This window comes from Pollachius pollachius (assembly GCF_949987615.1).
Source record: "Pollachius pollachius genome assembly, chromosome: 1".
In the NCBI taxonomy this organism is placed as follows: Eukaryota; Metazoa; Chordata; class Actinopteri; order Gadiformes; family Gadidae; genus Pollachius; species Pollachius pollachius.
This window is the reverse complement of record NC_136934.1, coordinates 33,205,501-33,210,500: the sequence shown is the minus strand read 5'-3', so window position 1 is coordinate 33,210,500 and position 5,000 is coordinate 33,205,501.

Below are 5,000 nucleotides of genomic sequence, written 5' to 3'. Positions count from 1 at the left end.
ACCAGGTTTGGCCCTCATCTAATCTGGCCACTTAGAGGATGTTGTTGGTCTCCTAGCAGACGTATTAACACACACACACACTGGAAGGGAAAAGTTGCCTTTGATTCAGATATTGATTAGTGAAGAATCCAATGGAGGGTTCAGTACAGTGTGTTTTTGTCACCATTATAGGTGTGTTTAGAGGAGAGTGTGTGTGTGCCTGATACACACACACACACACACACACACACACACACACACACACACACATACACACACACACACACACATACACACACACACACACACAGACACATAAATACACACACAAATACACACACACACACACACAGACACATAAATACACACACACACACACATACACTCATATACACACTCACACACACACACACACATACACAATCTGATAGTGGGACCCCAGGGAGGGGTTGGGGGAAGACTAAGGCCTCACGAGTGCCATCAATCACTTCAATGTCAGAGGGCGAGAAAGAAAGAGAGAGAGAGGAGGGAAATAAAAAAAAGAGAGAGAGAGAGAGAGAGAGAGAGAGAGGAGGGAAATAAAAAAAAAAAGAGAGAGAGAGAGAGAGAGAGAGAGAGAGAGTGAGAGGGAGAGAGAGAGAGAGAGAGAGAGAGAGAGAGAGAGAGAGAGAATAGCTGAGAAGGGGTTACAGAAAGCAAATGAAGTTGAGGGGGGGGGAAACAGAGGATAAAAGGATTGAAGAGACTGTGCTGGCTCAGGAAGGAATTCAGATTCAAGGATGAGAGAGAGACTGAGAGGGAAAGAGATAGAAAGGGAGAGAGAGATATATAGAGGGAGATGAAGAAAACAGATAGAGAGAAAGGGGGGAGGAAGGGAGGGTTTATAATATGTCAGAGCCCGGACAATTCAGTGACTCTCCAAACCAGTGGAGAACCCCTCTCTGGCCCCAGCCCCAGGCCCACGGACCATAGTGGTCCTAATTCGTATAATCCATCATTTTGCTATTCCTATGGAAGCCCAATGGCAGAGCCTGCACATCGTGAGCAGCAGCTCACTATTTCACATAGGATCACAGCTTTGCAATGGTAGTCTATGGGAGTGTGTGTGTTTGTATGAATTTGTGTGTGTGTGTGTATTTGTGTGTGCGTCTTTGTGTGTGCATACGTCTCGGCGTGTGTGTGTGTGTGTGTGTGTGTGTGTGTGTGTGTGTGTGTGTGTTTGTGTGTGTGTGTGTGTGTGTGTGTGTGTGTGTGTGGCAACCTGCTGTGCTCACACACCATCTCCATCTCTACGGTCGCCACACATTGCTATAGGCACACACTGTTCATAATGCAGCATCTCACCGTGGGGCAACACACACACACACACACACACACACACACACACACACACACACACACACACACACACACACACACACACACACACACCACCACCACCTGCACCTATTCCTTGCCTGTTCTAATGCCTCTCAATAGCCTCCCCCCACCCCTTACCGCCGCCTCACAGAACACTAACACACACTTGACCATTCTTCTCTCCTCTCTCTCTCCACCATTCTTCTGGCCTCTCTCTATCATCTCAGTAGCCCATGGGGAGCAGGGCTTGTCTAGACACACGCTGTTCCTCCCAGGTCTGAAACCAAGGTTGAACCACTTCCTCCTTCTATTCCTCCTGCTCCTCCTCTTTGCTCACTCTCTTCCCTCCCCTTCTCCAGCCCTATCCTCTCCTACAGACGCCACTTAGAGGAAGGCTGGCGGCTTCAACAAGCCCGCCCCACCGGGGACCCCGACCACCGGGGGCCCCGACCACCGGGGGCCCCGACCACCGGGGGCCCCGACCACCGGGGGCCCCGACCACCGGGGCCCCGACCACCGGGGCCCCGACCACCGCTGCAGAGCACCCGGGCGTCCACACGGGCCCCCGGCGCTGCGTTGCCATGTAAGCCTGGAGGTCCCCTCGGCCAACGCCACGCAGGATGGCGGCCCCTCTTGTCTTTTTTCCTTTCATAACACTTCATCATCGCCATCCGATTTCTTTGAAAACCTCACCCTCTCCCGCTATAAGACAAACTCTCTCCCCTGCTCCCGCCTCCTCCCACCCCCCTCACCGCCCCCACCCTCTCTGTCTCCTCTGCCCCCCCCCTCTCAGATCTGCTGGTCAGCAGCAGCTGTGACATCACTGGACACTGTTCTCTACTCCTATTGGACATTCGGCCACGTTGCCAGGCAACAGCAGTGAAAGGTCTCGGTGTGAGTGTGTATACATGTATGTGTGTGTGTGTGTGTGTGTGTGTGTGTGTGTGTGTGTGTGTGTGTGTGTGTGTGTGTGGTTATGTCTGTTTATAGATACGTGAGTGAGAGGTGTGGGAGCATTTTTCCTGGCCCTGGCCTTTATCTGTGCATGAAGAATGATCAGAATGGATCGACTCCCAGACCGCGGCCCAGATCAAAGCACGCCGCCGAGCGGCCTCAGCCCACCCCCCCCCGATCCCCTCACCCCCACATTACCAGGAGACACAATGTGAGCCGGTTGCGTTAATATAAAAACACAAAGGCGGTGTGTGTGTACGGGGGTGGGGGAGCTGGGCAGGAGTCTGCGCCTGTTGGCCCAAATGACGTGTGGTGCCGCTGCTGTGAGGAGGTGTGTGTTTGTGCACAATTGTAGGAATGCATGTGTGTGTGTGTGTGTGTGTGTGTGTCCGTATATATGCGTGTGTCTGTTTTTGTGCGTGTATATATGTATGTGTGTGTGTGTGTGTCCATATATGTGTATAAATGTGTGGTGTGTGTATGCATGTGTTGGTAAATGTGTTTGTGTGTGCGTGTGTAGTTAAATGTGCATGTGTGTGTGTGTGTCCATGGATGCGTGTGTGTGTGCGTGTCCGTGGATGTGTGTATGCGTGTGTGTGTTTGTGAATGTCCATGTATGTGTGAGGGTGCGTGTGTGTGTGTGCGTGCCCGTGTATGCGTGTGTGTGAGTATGTGTTTGTGTGTGTGTCTGCGTGTGCGTGCCTGTGTATGTGGGTGTGTGCGTGTCCATGTATGTGTTTGTGTGCAAATCCATGTATGCGTGTATGTGTGTGTATGTGTGTATGTGTGTGTGTCCATGTATGCGTGTGTGTGTGTCCATGTATGTGTGTGTTTGTATATGCGTGTGTGTGTGTCCATGTTTGTGTGTGTGTATGTGTATGAGTGTGTGTGTGAGCCCCAGGGAGAGGGTGGTTATTGTATCTGACACAGCGGCTCTTTCTTGCGCCTCATATTTCTGGGCCGATCGATTCCTCTGACTCCCGACAAGACAATAATCGCACCTCCCTCTCTCACTCCATCACTACCATTATTACTGACCTCCCCGGGGAATGCATAGGGCGCAGGGAGGGAGGGAGAGAGATGGCGAGGAAGGAAGGAAGGAGGGAGAGGAGGAAGGAACAAACAAATGGACGAGCTAACTAACAAAAGAAAGAAAGGGGAAGAGGCAGGTGGGCCGAGTGAGCCAACCCACGGGTAAGGGAAGGGAAGCAGCCAGGAGGAGCAGTGAGGAGAGGTGAAAGGAGACGATAGCAGGGAGTACCGAGTGGAGGACAGGGAGGACCAGGGCCAGAGAGAGAGAGAGAGAGAGAGAGAGAGAGAGAGAGAGAGAGAGAGAGAGAGAGAGAGTGAGAGAGAGAGAAAAAAAAGGCAGTATACAAAGCAAATCTAAATATCAGAAAAGACAGAAAGTGGAAATCAAAAATAAATATTGGATCTGCTAAGGAGAGAGAGTTAGAGAGAGAGAGCGAGAGAGCGAGCGAGAGAGAGAGAGAGAAAGAGAGAGAGAAGTACACTGACAGCAGTACTGAAAAAATAAACGACGAGAGATGGAGAGATGAGGTTTGGAACAACAGAAAACAAAGAGCGACGAAGATGCGCCTTTGGTGTGACATGATAGAGTGACAGGGGGAGCGGTAGAGGGAGAGAGGGGGGAGAGGGCGAGCGAGGGAAGAACAAGAGGAGGACAGGAAACAGGCCGGCGCTGCGCTTCAGCAAACAAGAGGAAGGAAAGATGGAGATCACAGAGTAAGTTACCAATAACTGCCTGCGCTCAGCGGCCATAAACAAACCAACAAGCACCGGAAAAATACAAAACAAATAAATAATGTTTAAGGAAAAGGAGTGAAAGAAACCGTTGAGAAAGAGAGGTGGGAGAAGGGAGAAAAAAGAGAGAGGGAGAGAGGAAAGGGAGGAGAAGGAGAGGGGGAGAGGAGAGCAAGGGAGAGCGGAGAGAAGTGAGAGGGGAGAGAGGGAGAGAGGGAAAGGGATAGGGGAGAGCAGGGAGAGAGGGAGGGGAGAGGGAGGGAGGGATTTCCGAAACAGAGGGACAATAATGGAGAGAATTAGCGGAGGAGAGATGAAGGATTCCCACTATCTTCTTCTAATAAACGAGGAGAATGGGAGCGGAGAGAGGGGCTGTGGAGGAACAGGGGGAGGCTTGTCAGGGATGGGGGGATACGGATTTGTGTGTGTGTGTGTGTGGGGGGGGGGTTAAGGTGGATTTGAAAAGAATGAGGTGAAACACAGAGAGAAAGAGTAAAAAGTAAAGGCAGAGAGGGAGAGAGGGAGGGAGAGCGGCGGAGGAGGAGGAAGAGGGAAGAAGAAGAGAGGTAGATGGAGCATTGCACTTAAGCGCCGACACATCCAGGAAAGACACAACAGAGTAATGGTTGTAGCTCGGCGGAGGTCAGCCTTCACAATTGTTATTAAATTGACAAGAGTACAATGGTTGATTGGCAGGCTGACTCCTGTGCTGCCATTCGATAAATAGGAATGGAGAGGAAAAAATACATGCGCATACACAGACACACACACACACACACACACACACACACAAACACACGTTCCACACAAACACATAACATACACACATACACCAACAATTAACATGCACACACACACACAAAGAAATAACAATTACACACACACACACACACACACACACACACACACACACACACACACACATAATCAATGCAATAGACCTA